The sequence below is a fragment of the Eulemur rufifrons genome, unplaced genomic scaffold (genome assembly GCF_041146395.1).
Source record: "Eulemur rufifrons isolate Redbay unplaced genomic scaffold, OSU_ERuf_1 scaffold_150, whole genome shotgun sequence".
Classification (NCBI taxonomy): domain Eukaryota; kingdom Metazoa; phylum Chordata; class Mammalia; order Primates; family Lemuridae; genus Eulemur; species Eulemur rufifrons.
This window is the reverse complement of record NW_027182932.1, coordinates 142552-166179: the sequence shown is the minus strand read 5'-3', so window position 1 is coordinate 166179 and position 23628 is coordinate 142552. Positions and strand designations below refer to the sequence as shown.

General features: G+C 38.0%; 1 long non-coding RNA gene across 3 annotated transcripts in view; it reads left to right on the top strand.

Annotated features, from left to right (window-relative positions):
• The window catches only part of LOC138379727 (uncharacterized), a 44312-nt gene that overhangs the window by 9749 nt on the left and 10935 nt on the right, over nt 1-23628 (top strand). Inside the window, exon 1 of one of the 3 annotated variants that reach the window (XR_011232292.1) lies at nt 15809-16727. The exons of the other annotated variants lie outside the window; for them this stretch is intronic. This is a non-coding gene — a long non-coding RNA (uncharacterized lncRNA). Of the gene's footprint in view, nt 1-15808; nt 16728-23628 lie in introns of those variants that run through there. 3 annotated transcript variants of the gene reach the window in all.

Sequence of the window (23628 nt, the reverse complement as noted above, 5' to 3'; positions counted from 1 at the left end):
TATGACAGCTACATGATGGGCTAAAAAAATTGAAACATATCTCTGATGCCACATTTTCTAAAATAAAATTCTATCAGTGTTGTCTATCAGAAACATGGGAAGGGTAATCGCAGCCCAGTGTCCACTCCCAGGTTCAGTCTGGGCACATCCGTATTTTCTGAAACTTGATTCCTGGGATTGGGATTCTAGGGGTAAGGATAACGGCACGTTATTTAGTCTTTTAAACTTTAATTATGAAGTTCTGGTCTGTAATCCTAGGACTATTCACTGAACTCATGAAATCTTTAGAATTATAATATTTTTTAAGTCTGCCCATTTGAGCAGAAAATATTTCTTATTTTCTTCATTTTTTTTCTTTAATTGGTATTGAGATTTAACTTTATGTATTTTTTTTTTACCTGTTTTCATTTTTCCTTCAGGATTTTAAAAGATTTTAAGTGATCTTCATAAATCTATTATTCTTTTTGAAGAGAGATGTAGAAAATTAAAAGGAATGGACTCTGGAGCCAGATTGTTCATTGCATTGGCTAGAACTTCTAGAACATTGTGATTATAATGAGCATCTTGTCTTGTTCAATAATTAATGCTTCTAATGTTCCATTAAATGCTTACATTTTTGGAATGTTTATAATATTTTGACATAGAGCATTTTTTTCTTTTTTAAGATGCACCTATGTCCTAGGAATGATTAAGCATTATGTCTGCCTTTGAGTGTGCTTTATAAATGTGAAAGAGATCGCTTTGCTGGTTAAGACTTTTTAAAATCAGAAGTATATGTTGAATATTGTCAATTCAATTTTGACATCTGTATAGGCCAGATTTTAAAATGTGTTTAAAATGATCTTAAAAAGTGTTTGTCACTGTGTTGCAGTTGCTACAAACTAAAAATAAAGTTACTTTTATCTAGTTAAACTGCACTGTAGTTAATCTCTGGTAGTCTACAAATATTTTGCTTCTATGGTTTTTTCAAGAATATAGTGCTTATTTTTGTGCTTTTAAAAATATAGTTTTATAATATGTTGACTTATTTAATTTATATGTGTCTTATTAAAATATCTATGTGGTCCTAATATGTAGGAGCTCAGTGAATATTTGTTGAATAAGTTAGTTTTTGTAATTATCTGATTAGTGAGTTATCTTGATAGCTTATTTTTTCACTGGTGATAGGAAAAGAATATAGCAATTTTAGAGATGGAAAAAACTCAGAAACTTCCTGGTTTCGTGGTCATATGGCTGACTTCTGATCCTGATTTCCCATTCTGACTTCATAGCATCTTGCTATGCGTACCAGTCTACTAGAAGCAATCTGTTGGGTTTAGGTATTGAGCCCCCGCCCCCCACAGAGACAAAAGGAATAATCTGTTCACCAAATGTGAGAGAATGTACACATTGTAGAAATTGAAATTTTTTTAAACCCAGAAATACAATGGGATATTTTTGCACACATTAGCCTTAATGGCTCTGAGTTTCTCCCTTTCTAAATGTTAATATCTAGAAAGAAGGAGTTTGGGAAACTTTCAGGGAATAGAATGATTGGTATTAGCTCTTCAGTTTTGGGAATTTGATCCAATGTGAAAATCTTCATCTATAGCTAGAAAAAAATGTATATAAATATATATATTTTTAAGAGACAAGGTCTTGCTCTGTCATCCAGGCTGGAGTATAGTGGTACAATCATAACACACTGTAACTTTGAACTCCTGGGTTCAAGCTATCCTCCAACCTCAGCCTTCCAAGTAGCTAGGACTACAGGCATGCACCACCATTCCCAACGAATTTTTAAATTTTTTTGTGGACATGAGGTCTCACTATTTAGCCCAGGCTGGTGTCGAAGCAATCTTCCTGCCTTGGCTTCCCAAAGTGCTGGGATTATAGGCATGAGCCACTATGTCTGGCCTATAGAGAGAAAATATTTTAAAGTCCGATACTAAAGTGTAGGGAATGGAAACTGATATTAAATTTCCAGTTTTATAGTTAATGGTCCAGTTTAGAAGTATCTGGAAATAATTGCCATCTAAGGGGATATGCTTATGTAAATAGTATTGGTGATCTTAATTAATTAGCTGGCCATTGTTAGGGTGAGTGCTTTTCATACACCAAGGCTCTGCCTGTCACTTCAACAAGCCTTTTTGGGGCAAGACATGGTAGCTCACACCTGTAATCTTAGCACTTTGGGAGGTGGAGGCAGGAAGATCGCTTGAGCCCAGGAGTTTGAGAACAGCCTGGACAACAGCAAGACCCTGTTTCTTTAAAAAAAAAAAAAAAAAAAAAAAGTAGCTGGGATCATGGCGCATGCCTATGGTCCCAGCTGAGCTAAGAGGATTGCTTGAACCCAGGAGTTTGAGACTGCAGTGAGCTATGATTGTGCCTCTGCAGTCCAGCCTGGGCAACAGAGCAAGACCCTGTCTCTTAAAAAAAGAAAAGCCTTTATTTTTTTTTTCCTTGTGAGACAGAGTCTCACTCTGTTGCCCGGGCTAGAGTGCCATGGTGTCAGCCTCGCTCACAGCAACCTCAGACTCCTGGGCTCAAGCCATCCTTCTGCCTCAGCCTCCCAAGTTGCTGGGACTACAGGCATGTGCCAACACGCCCGGCTAATTTTTTTCTATATATTTTTAGTTGGCCAGATAATTTCTCTCTATTTTTAATAGAGATGGGGGGGTCTCGCTCTTGCTCAGGGTGGTCTCGAACTCCTGACCTCGAGTGATCCACCCGCCTTGGCCTCCCAGAGTGCTAGGATTATAGCTGTGAGCCACAGCACCCGGCCTAGAAAAGCCTTTTTGAGCCCATTCCTTTCAGCTGGGACTTACTTAGTCACATAGGTTTTAATTTTATGCAACTTAGTGTATTTACCTGAAATGCTGATCTTTTAAGTGAATTAGGAGTGGAAGGTGGGAGAATGATCTTTTCAAGTCACAGTGTTAATTTTTCCTTCCCGCACCCAGGGTCTCATGTCATTCTGGTTCTCTTAAACCTATAATAAACCACTGATTTTTAAGTTCCTGTATAGAGTGGAATTCTGAACCACTTCAGCTGCAGTTGTCCTCTACCCTAGGGCCATAGAAAGTGGTTTGGAGTGCAGTTTCTGCCGCTGGGAAGAACTACTGATCTCCCTAACAAGGATAACTGCACTGATACATAGCACTGGTAGGCTGCAGCCCGCTGCTAGGCGTGGCCTGCACTGTGTGCAGTGGCTTCGCTCGCCCCTTGTCAGGCACCACTGTTCTGCAGTTGGACGGGCAGGGCTGTTTCTCAGAATGCAGGTCACCTATAGCAGAATCATCTAAAACCTAAAAGATGATATAGAGAGTCACCATCATGATTCAATATGTGAAAAATGTTATTCTTCTTTAATCAATAACATAGCATGATCCCAATAAAAATACCAGCAGGATTTTTAAGGATTAGACCAGCTGAATCTGAAATTTTGTAAGGAAAAAATAAGATTATCCAGAGAAATTCTTTAAAAAGGGAACTTTTAAAAAGGAACTAGTTCTCCCAGATATTAAAAGTGTATTCTAAAGTTACAGTAATAAAACACCATGATTCAGGTATATGATTAGATAGATTAGTGGTACAGAATACAAGTAGTCCCAAATTCATATGGAAATTTAGAATATAATGAAGACACATTTCAAGTGTGAAAAGGAGATAAGGGTTTTTTTTTTTTTTTTTTTTTTTTTTGGCAGCTGGGTAGTCATCAGGAAAAAATCAGATCCTTGAGAGAAGGAATACAGATTTTTTTCCTTTTTATATTTGAAATTAGGGAAGACTTTTAAGAAAATATTTTTTGAAAGATAGAAAATACAGGTACTCTGATGCATTGTTAGAGGAAGTATAGGTTGGTACATTCTCTTAGGAGATTTGGGAAATGTCTGCCAAAATTTAAAAATGCCTACCAAAGTTTAAATGTATGTGTCCTTTGATTAATCATTTTCACTTCTTGGTATTTATCCTGCAGATAAATCCTTTAGGTTTGGATTTACTTCATCATATTTCCACATGTGTGAATATACAGGTTATTCTTTGCAACATTTCTTACAATAGAAAAATATTAGAAACAACTTACTTTTCCATCTGTCAGAGACTATTTCTACTGATATAAAAATGCAGCCTTTAAAAACTAAGGGAGGGCCGGGCGCAGTGGCTCACGCCTGTAATCCCAGCACTCTGGGAGGCCAAAGCGGGCAGATCATTTGAGCTCAGGAGTTCGAGACCAGCCTGAGCAAGAACGAGACCCTGTCTCTACTAAAAGATAGAAAGAAATTAGCCACACAACTAAAAATATATATAGAAAAAATTAGCTGGGCGTGGTGGCGCATGCCTGTAGTCCCAGCTACTTGGGAGGCTGAGGCAGGAGGATCGCTTGAGCCCAGGAGTTTGAGGTTGCTGTGAGCGAGGCTGACACCATGGCACTCTAGCCCGGGCAACAGAGTGAGACTCTGTCTCGAAAGATAAATAAATAAATAAATAAAAAATTGAGGGAGGTAGTTTTTAAAAAGTTATTGCTATTGCCTGATTTTCAAGATGTAGTATGAAGTGAAAAGGTAGGGTGCCAATGATATATGATACTATGTAAAAATATTTTTACCTATATTGACTACCTGTGAAAGGCTACAGAAGAAGCTAATATTAGTGGCTGTGTTAGAGGAGAACTGGGTGGCTAGGAGTAAGGTGGGAAGGAAATTTAGTTTTCATAATTAATATCTTGAATCTTGAGTTTTGTGCCATGGTGATATAAGACCTATCTGGGGGGAAAAAAAGGTGATAGTTGGTAAAAGCAAAAAAAAAAAAAATTCCACCAAATTTTCGTCTTTATCAACTTATCAGAATCTCCAAGGGTGAAATCACCCTGAATCTCCTTTGGAAAAATTTTTTCCATAGTACTGGTAAAAACCACATAACATTGGTGTAGTTGAAGAATAAATTTTTAAAGACTCCACATAACATGAGATTTATCATGGTAATCATTTCTAAGTGTATGGTTTAGTAGCGTTAAGCATATTTACATTGCTGTGAAACAGATCTCCAAAACTTTTTTATCTTGTAAAACTAAAACTCTATACCCATTAAACAGTAGCTTTCCTTTTCCCCCTACCACCATCCCCTGGTACCCACCTACTTTATGTTTTTATGAACTTGGCTACTTTAGAGACCTCATTTAAGTGGAATCATGCAGTATTCGTGACTGGCTTATTTCACTTGACATGATGTCCACAAGGCTCATTCATGTTATAGCATATGGCAGAATTCCATTCTTTTTTAAGGCTGAATTATACTCCATTGTGTATGTACCATATTTGGTTTATCTCTTTATCCCTTGGTGGACGTTTGGGTTGGCTATTGTGAATAGTGCTGGTATTATCATGGGCGTACAGACATCTCTTCAAGACCCTGCCTTCAATTCTTTTGACTCTATCCCAGAAATGGGATTGCTGGATCATGTGGTATTTCTATTTTTAATTTTTCGAGGACCTGTAATCATGTTTTCCGTGGCACCTGCACCATTTTACAGTCTCTCCAACAGTGCACAGGGTTTCTGATTTCTTCACATCCTCACCAACACTTATTTTTTGTTTTTTTGGTAGTAGCCATCCTAAGGGGCATGAGGGGATCCTAATCTATATTTTTAACAAGCATTTTGATGTATTTCTCAGTGAGCTATGATGGCACCGTTGCACTCCAGCCTGGGTGCCAGAGGAAGACCACATCTCTTAAAAGAAAAATCATGTATTTCTCATATACTTTAAAAAAGCTTTATGAAGTTATGAAGTACACTTAAAGATTTTATAGTTTGATTACCTAAAAAATGCAACTAATAGTCACTTTTTAGAACTGTTATCTGTGTGCTTTGTTTCTGTAATTTAAAGTACATGTTGTATAATCAGATTGTCTAGGGATATACCCTTCACTCTCCCCCTCCCCCATTTTTTTCTTTTATTTAGTTAGCTGTAAAGGAATTGCCTGGGGAACAGACTCAGCTATGTGTACTTAACCCCAAGATGTTTTGCTCACCTTAATTCTTTTCTCCAATATAGTTAAAATTCTAAGGTTCTACATGTTATAAGAATTCCAATGGTATACCAACATTCAAAATATTATGTTTTAATAAAAAACTGACTGTCCTTTTTACTTGGCATGAGAGAATTTGAGCTGTTTAGTTTTAATTGAAAATACTAAGATCCTAGTAAAAAAGGGAAAAGAAGTATAAATTGTCCTTAAATTTTTTTCCTCCATTTCCAAGAAAATTTTAGGGTGTGAGTGTTCTACAACAAAATTAATAGCTTATGCAGTATTTTGCATTTTGAGTAAATTCCTTGTGGTTTTTGTTTTCCTCACTTGAAGTTCCTGAAATTGTTATTCTGGAACTGTTATTGCAGAGTGTCCATTCTTTCTGGCAGGTATTTATTCTTGAGAAGTATTATTTCTAAAATCACATCACTGTATGAGTATCCAGCTATAACCTATGACTACATCATGAGTATTAGAAGTCATTTTGAAATAACTTTTACCAGACTTTAATGTTCATTACTGTGCCATTTTCTCCTTTATGACTGTTTTTATTTGGATATTTTAGACTGAACTGCTACATTTATTCTATCTGGTGTGTGAGTTGGTAGAGGAGGGTTCAGGTAGTTGTATGGCTTGGGAAGAGTGGGAGTTCAGTCCTCATGGTGAATTGTGAGAAGATGATGAAATCCTTTATATCAGTTTCCATAGACCTGCATTTCATAGACTCACATTTTAATGAGAATTGGTTGTGCAGCTGCAACCCTGGCAACAAAGCCTAGGAGAAAAGCATGGGGGCAGCATTCCAGAAATCAAGGCAGGCTCTGGTCTCATGTGGAGCTGAGCCAATGAAACAGATAAAATATAAAGCATTTAGTACAATTAAGACCAATACTTTCTTTGGCATAGTGGAGTTGAAAATTTTCCACACGTTTTATTTAAAAAGTCCAAAGCAGTCATAAGTTGCACACTCAATAAGAGTAGCTATATTACATTCTCTTTTAGCATAAAAATAAAATACTCTTGGAAGTTAATATTTCTGTGAATTATATCTAAAATGTCATGATTACTGGCCCATTCTTGGTGAAGTCTAGACGTTTTCAAAACACAGGGCACCAAATTTGTCAGATTTTTAAACACAAGCTTTGAGGTTTTAATAACTTTAAAAATTAAATGGTCATGGCCGGGCGCGGTGGCTCACGCCTGTAATCCTAGCACTCTGGGAGGCCGAGGCGGGTGGATCGCTTGAGGTCAGGAGTTCGAGACCAGCCTGAGCAAGAGCGAGACCCCGTCTCTACTAAAAAAAAAATAGAAATTATATGGACAACTAAAATATATACACACAAAAAATTAGCCGGGCATGGTGGCGCATGCCTGTAGTCCCAGCTACTCGGGAGGCTGAGGCAGTAGGATCGCTTAAGCCCAGGAGTTTGAGGTTGCTGTGAGCTAGGCTGACGCCACGGCACTCACTCTAGCCCGGGCAACAGAGTGAGACTCTGTCTCAAAAAAAAAAAAAAAAAAAAAAAAAATTAAATGGTCATAGCAATTTTAATGTGAATGTTGCATGGTTATTGGACTCCATAGATTCTCCTAAATAATACAATTTATTAAATATATTCTCCTAATACTATGACAGTGACTATATAATCTATCATTAAAGCATAATTTCATTATTACCTGGTTTTTATACAATTATGTTGCATCTGGGTTTTCCCTCCTATTATATTAGGAAATACTACAATAAAACATTTTTGTCCATATAGGTATTTTGCTTTCTTTTGGATTACTCAGGATTATTTCTGTATTTCCAGAAGTGTTACTAATGCATTAAATGTAAACATTTTCAATAATTTCTGACAGTGTGTATGCAATTAGTAGTTTCTCTACTTCTTTCCCTTTATTGATTACCACATTTTAAAATTCATTGCATAGATGTGAAATGGCAGTTGCATTTTTTGTTTTTAATTTTAATTTCTTTAATTAGGAACTTTGAACATTTTAAAAGAAGCCTACCAGCTTCTCCTCTGTGGATTGTAAATTTTACATCCTTTTCCCATTTATCTATTGGAAATCCATTAGTTGTTTTAGGTAATAGTCCTAAGAATCTCTCAAATTGAATGTGGTAAACTTCTCATTCATTCTGTACGTACATACCAATATGTGCCAGACCCTGTTACAGCTTGAACAAAACATCATGATGTAATTGCAAACTCCTCGAGCTAAAAGGACTCTTAGATAGTGTTTTCATTTTTCACCTAAGAAAACTGAGATCCCATCCCAAATTACATGATCAGTAATTAACCTTAGGGAATTGTGGCCGAACTGGAATTAAAGCTCTGTAGGCATCGTTGCCTCCATACTCTTCCATGTATCTCCTCTTTGCTCTTCCAGATACGATACCAGATTTCTTCCCACTGCCCCTGCTGCTTCTGCTATCCTTGTGGATTCCTGTGGCCTAAGCAAATCAGCCTAATCCTAGTCTTCTGGTTTAAAGAACCCATTGGTTTTTACCATTCCTTTGGCCGCAGTGATTGGTCTGGGAATGACAAGTCAGCCAAGTTGATCCAGTTAGAGGGTAGCCTTGAATTTTCATTACCATTAAGTGCTAGTAAGTATTTTAAAAAATGTTTACGTTTTTACCTTTTAATTTGAATTATCTAGTTATGTAGTTTCCAAACATGAGATTTTAAAAGCCATCTTTTTGTCATTAATTTCATCCTATTTTTGTAAGAGAATACAGTCTGTCTGGTATTGATCCTCTCAAGTGTTTTGAGGCATGCCTTTTCTATTATACGACCAGTGTGTGTGTGTGCTGTATGCTCACGAATATAATAGATATTCTCTAGTTTTTTTGCTGGGATCGTCAATATCTCTACTTATATTGTTCTCTTCTTGATGAATTGATGTTAAAATTCTCAACTACACTTGAATTTTTACACCTGTATTTGTGGTATTTATTCCTTATGTATATTGAAGCTTTCTTGTTTTCTATGGATGTGTTCATGATGATAATACATTTTTGTTATATCAGTATATAGTATCTGAATTTGTCCTTTATGATATTTTTTGCCTTAAATTTTATTATGATTGCTACTGTAGCTTTATTTTGATTCATACTCATCTGATGTATCCTTTCTTAAATATGTCTCTTGTAGGGACTATATTGCTTTATCATTTTTTAACCCACCATAAAATCTTTGGCCTAATTTGTTTTTAAATTGGCAAGTTTAACTCATTAACATTATTGTAATTCCTTTTTTTTTTTTTGAGACAGGGTCCTGCTCTGTCTCCCAGGCTAGAGTGCCGTGGCATCATCATAGCTCACAGCAACCTCAAACTCCTGGGCTCAAGTGATCCTCCTGCCTCAGCCTCTGGAGTAGCTGGGACTATAGATTCATGCCACCATGCCCAGCTAATTTTTCTATTTTTTGTAGAGACGGGGTCTCATTGTAGCTCAAGCTAGTCGTGAACTCCTGGCCTGAAATGATCCTCCTGCCTCAGCCCCTGTTGTAATTACTCTAATTGGGCTTACTTTTGGTCCTTTCCCCCCTTTCCTGCCTTTCATTGCATAGGTTGGGGTTTGTTTTTTTTTTCCTATTATTGTTCTCATGCTTGTTGTCCTTTAGACCCATTCTTGTTTATTTCTGCATATTGATTACACTTAAAGTAGCTTTTTCTTCCCCCACATATGACAGATACTCTAGCGCACTCTTACGTTCTCTGGGTGTGTGTCCTGACTCCCCGTCCCCAGTGAATGTATTGCTAGTATTTTAGGTCAGAGTTTTGTTCGATATCAAGGCATTTGACTACTTTTATTTTGTCCCTCCCTTTTTCTTTTTCTTTTCAATATTCCTCCAAGATTGTGCTTAGTGGGCTTTATATGACATTCTGAGGCTTTGTGTTCTTGAGAATATTTTTGCCTAACATATTGGAATGATATTTTGTCTGGATGGAAAATTCTAAATGTAAAGTTCTTTTAATTCAAGACTTTTAAAATAGAGGTAACAATCCTTTACCTGGAATTCCAAACTCAAAAAAAGATCTGAAAACCAAAGGACTTCTTGTAACTCATTTGGCAACAAAACCCAACAAGCTGACGTGAGGCTGTTTATGGCTCATTTGACAGAAGAACCCAACCTTAACTGACATGAGGGTATTTATGGCTTTTATTCATCTCATTTAGTGTATTTATAGATTTTTGCTTCAAAATATTAATGAGTTCAATTATGGGTCAGTGCCTTAGACACTGCTCTGGATGTTACATAATATATGATATATACCATATTACTTTTGTAAAATCTGAAAAATTCTTGTCTTAGTCTGTTTTGTCTGTCTGTAACAGAATACCACAGACTGGGTAGTTTATGATGAATCAGAAGTTTATTGGCTGACAGTTCTGGAGGATAGGAAGTCCAAGAGCGAGAGGCTGGTATCTCGCTGGGCAGAGAAAGCGAGGCAGTGGGGGAACTCACCCCTTTATAATGAACCCTTCCTGATGGACGCACTCTCAGTGCAGGGCCAGAATGAATCCGTCCCTGAGGGCTGATCGCTACTCCCGATACTGTTGCATTGGATATTGAGTTTCCAACACATGCTTTTTGGAGGATACATTCAAGCTATAGCAATTTTAAATTCTGAAAAAACCCTTGCCTCAAGAAGTATGGATTGTGGGCTGGGCGCGGTGGCTCACGCCTGTAATCCTAGCACTCTGGGAGGCCGAGACGGGTGGATCGCTCGAGGTCAGGAGTTCGAGACCAGCCTGAGCAAGAGTGAGACCCCGTCTCTACTAAAAATAGAAAGAAATTATATGGACAACTAAAATATATATATACAAAAAATTAGCCGGGCATGGTGGTGCATGCCTGTAGTCCCAGCTACTCGGGAGGCTGAGGCAGGAGGATCGCTTGAGCCCAGGAGTTGGAGGTTGTTGTGAGCTAGGCTGACGCCACGGCACTCACTCTAGCCTGGGCAACAAAGTGAGACTCTGTCTCAAAAAAAAAAAAAAAAAAAAAAAAGTATGGATTGTGAATTTGGGTTACTCCATCTTGTATCCAGTGTTACTTACTGCGATATATATTAATCTTATTCTTTTGCTTTGGCGTTGGTCTATTCTTTTCTTTCAGTGTTTTCAAATTTTTTCTTTGGTGAACTTAAATTTTCTAGGAATAGTTTCCTCTGTTATTTGGCTCTTTGAGCCCTTATAATATTGACTTCTTTTACCTTTAATTCTGGGAAAGTTACCCTCATTATTTCTTGAAATGCTTTATTTCTTCCCTCCTTCTGAAACTCCGATTATCTGGATATTGTCTCTTTTTCATGCTCAATATTTCTACTTGATTCTTTTTCATTGTTTCTTGTTTTCGTTTCGTAGTGCTTACATCTCTCATTGACTTCTCAGGGCTGTATTCTTGGATCCTCCATTCCAATAATTCTACTTCAGATGGCATCAATTGTTTAGTGTGTTGTCTTTCTTTTACAGTGGTTTTATGCTCCAGATGTATCTGTTTGTCTATGCCCCTTGGGGGGGGGGAGGTATTAGTTACTTACTCTAATGTGCATTGGAATTTGTGTCAGTCCAGGTGAGTTTAAGGAGAGGAAGGGCCTGAGTCTAGGTCAGCCAGCCGCCTGGCACCGCTGAAGTGCTGTTGAGTCTCCTCTTGGCTGATGCTGCATCAGGCAACTTCTGATTAGGGTTTGCTTCGTACACTCTCAGAATGAGTAATATCGGGAAGAGGCAGTGTCCTTAGATCATAACTCCCTCTCGGCTCCGTACCCCTGGCCCTTGCTGTGGGAGCCTGAGTGGGGGCAGGAAGGGTGAGTGCCCAGAGGCACTGCACCTGTTTCCACAGCTTCCCCCACAGGGCTTTTGTGTTGTCTGCATTGTATCTTGCTGTCAAAGACATCTAGGCTGTTGCTGCTAATTTTTCTGTGGTGAAGGGACAATCAAAGGAGAGACAAGGGCAGAATTCAAAAAAGCTTTTAGCTAATCTGTCTTTTAACTCCAACCTCTGCTGCCCTTTGCTTCTGGTCACCAGTTTCCTCTCAGATAAGTTCAGTACAGCTTCTGGTATCTCCAGCAGTTTCTGTTTGTTTTTGTTGCTGCTGCTGTTACTGTTCCTGGAATCTGGATTTACTTCTATGCTTTTTCCTTCCCAGGGTTGATTCTGTTGGGATCAGAAGCCTGTGACAGTTTGCAATCTTGATAGGAATTGGATGACCTCATTTTGGCCAATAAGGATAGTTACACAAAGATTTCCTCAAGAAACATGAAAATCTTTAGTTAAAAAATGTATGCAAACAAAATATATACAAACTAAATGAAAATAATCATGTACGGGTTCCTGTTCTCTATTGCCATATAACAAACTATCTTAGAACTTAGTGGTTTTAGCGAGCAATTCTTTTATTAATAATTTACCTCTCATTTTTGAAGGTCAGGAATTTGGGCAGGTATTGGCACTTCTTCTTTTATTTATTTATTTATTTATTTATTTTTGAGACAGAGTCTCACTCTGTTGCCCAAGCTAGAGTGCCATGGCATCAGCCTGGCTCACAGCAACCTCAAAGTCCTGGGCTCAAGCGATCCTCCTGCCTCACCTCCCGAGTAGCTGAGACTACAGGCATGCTCCACCATGCCCGGCTAATTTTTCCATTTTTTTCTAGAGACAGGGTTCCACTCATGCTCAGGCTGATCTTGAACTTCTGAGCGCAAGCAATCCTCTTGCCTTAGCCTTCCAAAGTGCTAGGTTTATAGGCATGAGCCACAGCGCCCAGTCTCATATTCTTTTAGTAAAGTTGTAAAATTTTATTATGTAAGTTTGCATATTTCTTGTTAGATTTGTTCTAGGTATTTTATGGATTTATTTTTTCTATTTGAAGTCCTATTGTTATATTTTCCTAACTGATTAATATATAGGAACCTAATAATTTTTATATGCTAATTTTTAATGCAAACACCATACTGAACACTTGAATTAGTTTTTTAAATTTTATTTTTGTTATTATCATTTTCTTTTTTGTGATGGGATTTTGCTATGTTGCCCAGGCTGGTCTTCAAACCCCTGGATGCAGGTGATCCTCCGTCCTCAGCCTCCCTAGTAGCTGGGACTACAGGCGTGCACTGCTGGGCCTGGTTTTCAGTTAGTTTGATAGTTGAAATGCTTATTGTCTTCCAAATAGTCTCCACATAGTGGCATTTTTTAGTTGTTTTCTGATATTTAAACTGTTTATCCTTTTGGAACTTAACTGAATTAACTAAGACCTCTAGTATAATGTTGAATAGTGCTAGTGTTGGCTGAATATCCCTGCTTATCCTGACTTTTTATAATCGACCATAGTATCAAAGATTACATTTTCAATAGCGTTTTAAAAGATTGTGGAACACTTGAGTCCTATTGCCATATTAAGTATGCCTTGTAATTTTTTGTTGAACATGATGATATAGTGGGTAAAAGGAGCCATGGTAAATAGGCATTTGTTGTGAGGTTTTATGTTTATCTGGTTGGGGTTTAGGCCGTTTTACTATTTACTTTTACTATTTACTAGCTTTAGGTGTTGGAGGATAAAGTTTCCTCTTGTGCCCTTATGTTTGTCCTCTCTTGTCTTTGAGTTTGAGACTAAGAAGGCGCTTGTTTCTTTTGTCATCCTGTTATGTGTTAAGGAGTGGGGGGAGGGGAGACATTAGACAGTGCCATGGTTAGTTCTCAGGTTTTCAGTGAGTCTGTGCCCCTGGCTGTGACCTACACAAAAGTGCTTCTCAGTTTTGTTTTGTTTCTACCCCCAAGTGAGACAAAAAGGCTGGAGCAGACTGGAGTGGGATATTTATTTCCCCTCCCCCAACTTGGTTAGTTTTTGGTGAAACCCGGTTGGTTAGGCTCTGGTGAAAGTTTCTCTCGAGGGCCAGCCTTACTAGGAGAACAGAATGTGCTGGTGTGTTGCACCATGGCTGCCTTCCCCTCCCTTTGCTGAGGCACAGGAGATTTTCTCTGACCTTCACTGTGGGAACCTGGTAGGAAGGTTCCGGGAGGTGAAACCCACAGCCGTGTGGGGGCCTGCCTAAGACCAGGCACCCCTGGAGTCCTTAACTCTTAAACTTGTCTACGCTGAGCCTCCAGCTAGTCGTAAATTACAGTTTAGATTTTCCTGCCCTGGTACTGGGTCCTGCAGAGTTTCTGCTTGTGGGTTTCTGTTCTGGCTGAGTTGTGGTTCTCTGTCTGCCTGCCTGTCTCTCTCGTTTGGGGAGCAGCAGTTTCCTGTGTACCCTCATTTCTCCAGTGGATCTGAGATGTTGGGTTTTCCATTTGTTCAGCCTTTTTCTTGTTCTGTGGATGGGAATGATGACTTCTAAGCTCCTTACAGATCGGAAACCAGAAGTCAGATTGCCATATTTTTTGAAGATTGATTGATTGTTTGCTTGCCAGTATTCACATTATAATAAAGTGACTTCTATTCAGGCATGTTATAAAGGTATACTTATCAATAGCTAAAGTAGAAAGGCACAGATTAGAAATTTAAGTAGCAGGAACATGAAGCCTTAGAGTTACAAGAATGAAACATCAGAAATACATTTTCTGCTGAGGATTTGCAACTTGTTTTTTTTTGCATACAGTATTTAACATGTCAGCATTGTGTTGTTTAATAAATACATGTTTATGTGAAATATTCCACAGAAACTCCATGGACATCTGATTTCTTAACCTTTTTGGCCTGCAGAGTCTGTGGTCATCATAGTGGAATAATAGCTTGCTTGTTGGCATCAGGAAACAGATTTAAAGAAGGCATTAATAATTTTATGTCTCTTTACGTTCTGCAAAAATATCCTTAATGTTCTACTGGACTGTAGCAAGACTGCCTTATCTGAAAGCTACTTGGTCATCTCTGAAATTATCTTTCTAAAGTATTTACTGAAATAAAGTGCTGCGTGCCAATTCTCCCACTTGTTCTTTTATCACCCCTGCTCTTGCACATTCCATGTGTGAAAAAGGAACAACCCGATATTGGGAAGAAAATAGAATGCATTTTTCTCAGTAGTAGCATAAGAATCATTTTTCTCTTCCTACTCCTTCATTTTAATAAAGTACAATACAGAGTATAATAAGGTCCCAATGTTTTGAGCCATGGTAATCTGAAACTTTTTAACTGACTGTAAGTGCTGGAGTTGCTGTTGCCAGATATAGCAAAGGTTATGGATTTTAAATTGGGTGGTCGCTGCCTTGCAATTTAGTTTAAAACAAAAGAGAAAGATCTGTTAGCTGTTTACAGAACTGTAGTGGATTCTTTACCTACTTACTGTTGTGCATCACAGTGCTGGTGAACTTGTAAGGTGAGCTTAAAAACAATGAACACTGATTTACAGGGGAAAAAAATGCCACTTTTCTGTTTATATTATCTGCCTTCCCTTCTAATGTTTCCCCACATGGCACTGATAATTTGTGATACTGCTTGTCTCTGAAATGTATCACTTTAGACATATATGCAGTTACCATACATTTGTACAATTAGTAACACTCTGGTATTTCTATAATGAGCCAGGTATTGATGAAATAATAATAAAACAGACATCATTTCTCCCCTCATGGCTCTCACTCTAGTGGAGAAGATGTTTACTGTACAAATGTGTATGTGATATCAGGGGATGATAACTGCTCTGTGGAAAAAGAAGATAGAGAATGACAAAAGCAATCCATGTGACCAAAACGTCTGTACCCCTGTAAATTCTGAAATGAAATAAAAACAAGGAAGATAGAGAATCATGTGGGAGAGATGGAGATGTTAATTTAAACAGGGTGTTCAGGGAAGGCATCAGTGAGGTGAAACACAGGCAAGGGTTTAAGGGCGTCAGCCACAAAGCTCCGGAGGGCGGAGCATTTTCATCAGGGATCAGGAAGTGCCAAGCTGTGTGTGCGAGAGGAACACTGAAGAAGGCAGAGTGGCTGCGAGCCACAGGGCCAGGGGTGGGAGTGAGGCCAGAGAGGTGACCAAAGGCAGTTCATGTTTGGCCTTCCAGGTCATGGAAAGTCTTTGGTTTTTATTCTTTTTATCATTGAATGATTTTGACTAAAAATGAAGAGGAAGGACATGCAGTTTTTCTAGTGGTTGGCTCACCATGCGTCCGACTGAGAACCAGCACTGACTGGCCACGCTGTCCACTCTGGCCACGCGAGCCACCTTGCTCCTTCCTCACACTCCCCCGGGACCCCTCAGCTGTCTGGAATGGAGTGTAGAGCACGTTCTGCAATAAGGTTGTTTATTCTTGGTGGTGGCTTTTCTTTCTGCCATTTATTGTTCTGCTGTACAGTTTTAACCTATAATAATGGGGTGTGCAAATGTGTGCTGGTGCCGGTGGAGGACCTGCCCTGGTGAAGCAAAGGAAGAGCACTGTGCTCACTGTGTGGACAGTTCGAGTTTTCTTCAGGGGAAGCGACTGAGGAAACGGAGGGGGATGGATCAGTAGAGAGCTGGGGTTGCTGTAAGACCATTAGACATTCTGGAAACATCAGAGCCACTAGTGCAGCCTGAGGGGATTAACCAACAATTCTATGACAGGTGGCCAGAGACACTCTAACTGGGGCGTTCCCTGATTTCAGGGATTTGTGTAAGGCAGAGGAGCGGCTGGTCAGTGCGCTGTGTCTCCGTAGCGCTGTGCTGAAGGCGCCCCGGACGGCGCAGGCTCGCTCAGCACCTCCACTTTCGGGAACCACGTTCCACACCCTAAGTGAGGCGTGAGTGTAATAGAAATGTCTTTTTTTCTTTTTCTGAAAACACAAATGTGCATGTTCTTGATTTGTTTAATTTCACACAAAACCACATTCTATAACCAGTCATCTCAAAACAATAAATGAGTTCACTTAATAAAAATAGAAAATTATCAGTTGAGAAATGAAAAAGAACCGTACTTTCTAGAAAGGCATCTTAGAGGACCGATTGAAATATTTTACCTGTACTGTTAAACCTAGAAGTTCCAAAGGCCATTTAATATACTGGAACTGTCTCTGCTGCCTTAGGAGTGGCCAACTCCTTTAATATAACTGTGAAGAAAGTTCAAATTTGGCCATATGTACTTGAAAACAAACTAGAAAGTCTCTTGGCAAAGCAGTGGAGCAGACAGGTTTTGGTGTGCCCACCCTGTCGTTTGTGTCCTTAACCAGATAGGAGCTGTCCGTTGTGATCTAATGTCCACAGCATTCAGTGTGAGTTCAATATGGGGAAGGGGTTAAGAAGTTAGTAGAAAGCCATTTATTTTTTGAAATCATAATGTCTTTGTAGGTTTGTAAGTGTCAGGGGAAATTTTGCTTTAATGCTTTTCTTAAATTGATCTTTATTCAGTTCAGATTGGAGTTTTTAAGCTACATACCTCAAAATGAAGCAAGTCTTTTTGTTTGTTTGTTTTGTTTTGAGACAATCTCACTCTGTTGCCTGGGCTAGAGTGAGTGTCATGGCATCAGCCTAGCTCACAGTAACCTCCAACTCCGGGGCTCAAGCGATCCTCCTGCCTCAGTCTCCCGGGTAGCTGGGACTACAGACATGCGCCACCATGCCCGGCTAATTTTTTCTATTTTTAGTAGAGATGGGGTCTCGCTCTTGCTCAGGCTGGTCTCAAACTCCTGAGCTCAAATGATCCGCCCACCTCGGCCTCCCAGAGTGCTAGGATTACAGGCGTGAGCCACCGCGCCCGGCCAAAGCGAGTCATTTCTTAGCAAACATGAGGTTGTTGCAATTTTTAGTTACTTAAAATGTGACATCAGATAAAGTAATCAATAATATTTAAAAGAAAAGATTTAATTCCTTTTGAAACTTTTATATAAAAAAAATAAAACTTACGTAATGATGCACACCAATAAACAGGTATAAGCCACCACCCAACACAGATGTCCTAGTGGCGGACAGTTGAGTAGTTTCTAGTTTTTAGTTTTTTCTGTTACAAATTACGCTGTAAATTCTTGTACCTATATCTTAGTACCCCCCTGACTTTTAGTATCCTTGTTTCTCTAACATATATCTAGAAGTAGAATTCTCAGTTGTGAGGTGTGGGCATGATCAATTGTACAAGATAGGGCCACATTATTTTCCAAAGTGATAATTGCTCCCACGTCACTGTGTGTAAGTTCCACTTTCACATCTTCATCAATGCTTGATTTTTTCCGACATTAAAATTTTTGCTAATCTGATGGGTAAAATAGGATTTCATGGACTTGTTCTTTTCTGATTGCTAAGAGGTTAGGCATTTCTTTATGTGCTTAATTGCTTGGTATGGTTTCTTCTGTGAAATCATGCTTGTTCATGTCTTTTGCATATTTTTCTGTTTTTTTCATAAGCCTCCCTTTATGTTCTGAACACAAATTCTTTGTTGGTTATATGTGTTAAAACATACTTAACTAACATCTTCTCGGCGTATGTTTTTGTGTTAATGTTTTCTTACACTCGGTAATAAAGATTTCATCCAGATTTACTTGTAAAAGTTGAAAAATCTTGCCTTTTACATAGAAGCCTGGAATTGATTTTTGAAGAAGGGATTTAATTGCATTTATTTTCTATGTGGAGAACCCTCTGTTCCACAACTACTAACTGAGTAGTCTTTCCTTTCACCACTGGTGTGCAGTATAGAATAGTGTATCGGGCTCCCATACATGATGCGTTCGATTATAGACTGTATTAGCCCATTGGTCCATCATCGTGCCAACACCACAGTGTCTTCTGCAGTTTGCTTTATAGTGTCCTGATACCTGGGAAGGCAGGTCCCTTTCTTTTTCTTCTTCTTTTGTAATGTTTTGGCCATTCTTAAAATGTATATGGCTACTCTGTATAAATATTTATACAGAATATAAATATTTATATTTATATATTATATTTACACGGAATGGCCATGTAAATTTTCAAATTAGTTTATTAAGTTTTCCAAAAGCCCTGTTGGACTTTGGATTAGACTCGCACTAAATCTATAGATAAGAGTATTCCTATTTATGAAGCTAGTGTATGTCTTCATTGTTTAGTTATTTCCATAAAGGCTTTTAAAAAACTTTGTACTAATGAAAACTTTTAAACATATTCAAAAGTAGACAGTAGTATAATGAGCCCCACGTATCCATCTCTCAGCTTCAACAATTTCAATTCTTATCTTTATTCTATCCACTCTCTTCCTTTCCTTTATTATTTTGAAGGCAAATCTGAGGCATATCAGTTTATCCATAATTATTTCAATATGTGTCCCTAAAAAAGACTTAACCACAATACCATTATGATATAAAAAATTGATAATTTAAAAGGGTTTATTTACACATAAATGTACATATGATAATTATGAAGCAAATGTATTTGAAGCAAATATTATTCAAGGTAAGAAATAGGACATTGTCAGCACCCCAGAAGCCTCCTGTGTCCTTTCCAATTACATACGTTCCTGTTCCAACATCTGGTGGAATTGCTATCCTGATTTTTATGGTAATTACTTCCTTCCATGATTTTTACCATCTATATATGTATCCCTAAACAATACAGTTTAGCTTGCCTATTTTGACTTTAAATGGAGTCATAACTGGAGGTGATCCTTCGTGTTTTCTTCTTTTTTTTTTTTTTTTTTTTTGACAGAGTCTCCCTCTGTTGCCCGGGCTAGAGTGAGTGCCGTGGCGTCAGCTTAGCTCACAGCAACCTCAGACTCCTGGGCTCAAGTGATCCTACTGCCTCAGCCTCCCGAGTAGCTGGGACTACAGGCATGCGCCACCATGCCCGGCTAATTTTTTGTATATATATATTTTAGTTGGCCAGATAATTTCTTTCTATTTTTAGTAGAGACGGGGTCTCACTCTTGCTCAGGCTGGTCTCGAACTCCTGACCTCGAGCGATCCACCCGCCTCGGCCTCCCAGAGTGCTAGGATTACAGGCGTGAGCCACCGCGCCCGGCCGTGTTTTCTTCTTTAATTCAATATTATATTTATAAGATTGATCCATATTCATGTAGGCAGCTAAATTTCACGTTCATTTTTCTTTATTGTTTTGTTGTATGGCTGGTACCATAATAGATTTATCCATTATAGTTTTTTTATAATCTAGGTTGATACCCAATGCGACCGACCATTAAGAACATTGCTCTTTTATGCATTTGTGTGTGTGTAGCCTGGTGAACATGTGCATGAGTTTCCCTAGGGCTGTGCCCCCCATGACCAGGTGGCAGAATAGCGCCCCCTGCCACCCAGTCTGTGGGAAAAATTGTCTTCCATTAAACTTGGGAACTGGGGGGTTGCATGGCAGGAGATGAGCGACTTCATCATCTGTGTTTACAGCCATTCCTCATGGCTCCCCACACCCCCCCTCTGAAAAATTATCTTCCATGAACCCGGTCTCTGGTGCCAAAAACGGTTGGGGACCCCTGCTCTAGGGCATATACCTAGGAGTGAAATTATTGGCTCTAAAGTCTAAAGAGTTCACCTTGACCAAGCAAGAGCAAATTGTTTCAAAGTTGATGTTATTCTTTGACATTCTCACCAGCAGTTTGAGTGTTCCATTATTTCGTATCTTCAGACTTTAAAATCTTTAGCAATTGGGGAAGAATGTAGTAGCGGTTCTTTAAGTTTAGCCTTGTATTGTCTTACATTTTAATATGAGAGTGAACAGGCTGGTCTGAAGGTAGTCAGTTATCTCGATTGATTGTTCACCATCAGTTATAGACTGAACGCCTTGTTCTGCTCTTTCCCCTCTTCTCACTACTGCACTTGTCTTAAAAAAAAAAACAAACCAAAAGAGAGAGTGAACAGTAAGCCTGACTTGTTTGACTAATACCTTGTGAACCTCAAGATTATACACATAAATTAGAGATTTCTTAAACTAAAATTCCCCAGTTGAAGTCTTCCACACTTTTGTTCATATTCCATTTATATTATAACATAAAATCAGTTCTTTCAAGGTATAGAAAAAGGGACATTTAGATAAATTGAAGCAGATTAATTTAAGACATTATATACTATAACATCTTTTGTTTTTATGTTTATTTTCCAGTATGGTTAGGCATGAATCTAATTTGGCACATTCTCCTTATTCTGTTCCTAGTAACTCTTGTAGAAATAACATAGTAGCCACCAGGCATCTTTGTCACTCTATATACTAATCATTATTACAGCTTAACATTTTAAAAGATGAAAAATAAAAATGGAAGTTCTCGGTGGCTCACGCCTGTAATCCTAGCACTCTGGGAGGCCGAGGCGGGCAGATTGTTTGAGCTCAGGAGTTGGAGACCAGCCTGAGTAAGAGCGACACCCCATCTCTACTAAAAATAGAAAGAAATTATATGGACAGCTAAAAAATATATGTATATAGAGAAAAAATTAGCCAGGCATGGTGGCAGCAGTCCCAGCTACTGGGGAGGCTGAGGCAGGAGGATCACTCGAGCCCAGGAGTTTGAGGTTGCTTTGAACTAGGCTGACGCCACGGCACTCTAGCCCGGGCAACAGAGTGAGACTCTGTCAAAAAAAAAAAAATAGGAAAAAGGAAGTTCTAGTATTTTCCTCTAACTTCCCAGTAGATCATTTTGATCCTCCCTCAGGCGAGCATATCCCACATTGCAAACCATTGATGACAGAAGTCAGAAGTTTAGAGCGCCCAGCCCCAAATCTTTAATTTTATGGCGTAAGTAAATTATAATTTTTAGAGACTCCGACATCCTTCTTTTCACTCAACTAGCTTACTTTATAGCTTACTTTAATTAGGAGGAACATAATGGTGTATTTAAGCCTAATGAAACAGATATCAGCAATATATGTTGAGTAGGGTAAGCATATAGTTTATCACCAAATCACTAGACTTTTGAGGATGAAAGAGAGTAATAGTAATGTTAATCATTCACCACAGCAATAGGTATAAATCTGGACTGTCCCGGGCAAATCCATGATATATGGCCACTATCGTGTGTTGCATGAGTGTAGTTAAAACTAATATCTTGCACCTTCATGTCATGAGGTAGAATAAAGTAATGTTCCATTTATTTTAGGTAGAGCAAAGTTTTAATTTCTCCTTTGTTGAAATGAGGAAAATAGTTTTTAAATGCCCCTCATAAGTTTTCTCATTCTGTCTTTTTCCACCAAGGGAATCTTGGTCAGATGACAATCAGGAAAGATGGTTTAATCTATATAAGAACATCCTGCAAATTATAAAGTGTTATAGTAACATAAGTTACATTCCATTATCAGGCCAGGAGGCAATGGAATAGGAAAGCTGAAGTTTATTTCTGCTTTTCTGACTTTGGTCTTAACTTTAAGGTTTCATTCTTTGAGTGGCCTTAGGTAATCCCCCAAGATGGATTCCCAAGTCCAAAGTGAAATACTTGATTAATATATGTTCCTTTCTACTAACATGAATGATAAAAAGTAAATTGTTTTAACAAATTGTTCTATCGTTAAATTCATTTTTTAAAAAACTCAGTTATCCACAAAGAATTAACAGATTCATAACTAGATTTTCATGTACTTAAATTTCTTACATATTAATACTTTGCTTAAACAATTTATACATTTAGTACTATATGATAATTCTTAAGGGCTTTATTTTCATTGCAATGGTACCAATGGTATAAGCTGCTTATTTAGGAAGAATAAATTATTTTTAAATGTACAAGATGTAGATGTAACAATTTTTATAATCATACTTTTGGCTATAAAACAATATCTATTTTAAGTTGGGATTACGTTTTAGTCCCTGTCTCATTAAATTAACTAGTTATGCATGAAAGCCAATATAGTGTAGTATAGTATTTCTAAATTCCAGCTATTCATGTGCCATCTTCACAATTTACCATAGCCCTATGTTACCTGTAATGTTATTCTGTATTTTTCTTTAAATGATTCTCCGTTTCACAAAAATTTAAGTGTGAAGAATAATTCACTCTTACATATAAGAAAGAAATATTACTTCCCATAAATAAAAGATATACATAAGCAAACACTAAATACATAACTGTTAAAGGTTAATGTTATTAATATTTATATATACCTCCCAAAGTTATCTCAAGTACTTCTAGTGTGTATCTGCCACACTTTCCAAAATACTAGTGTTAGCACATAGTAACTATACACAGACTGGATTCAAATCCTAATTCTTGTTAACTGTGGCTTGGCGCAATGAGTTTCTTAGATTCAGTTTTCTCATCTGTGAAGTCAAGTTGATGGTTTTACTCTCATAGCCTTCATTATTGTACGGGCTAAATAATGCCAGTGAAGAGTGCCTGTCACATAGTAAGAGCGCAATAATTGCTAGTCCTTATTACTGTTTTTATTATCTTAATCCTCAGATATCTTTGTTATCTGACAGTAGTCATCCTAAACAAAATACATCACCCAAGAAAGACGGTTTAAAAAATGGTGATATAAATGTAGACTTTGATCAACTGAAAGTTGATGATAAAAGTTAGTATAAAAATATATTATCTTTCATAGTTGCCAGAAAACAGTCAAGGTTTAAAATATCTCTAGTGTTTATTCATTAAATCAAAATAAATATTTTTAATTGACTACAATGGCATCATTCTGATTGTGAATGTTAAGTATGTTCTTATTTTTGCTTGACTTGTCTTTAAAGTCACCTAATATATCCGATAATGCTGAATAATAATACGGACTTTTATTCTGCTTCATGTTTCCA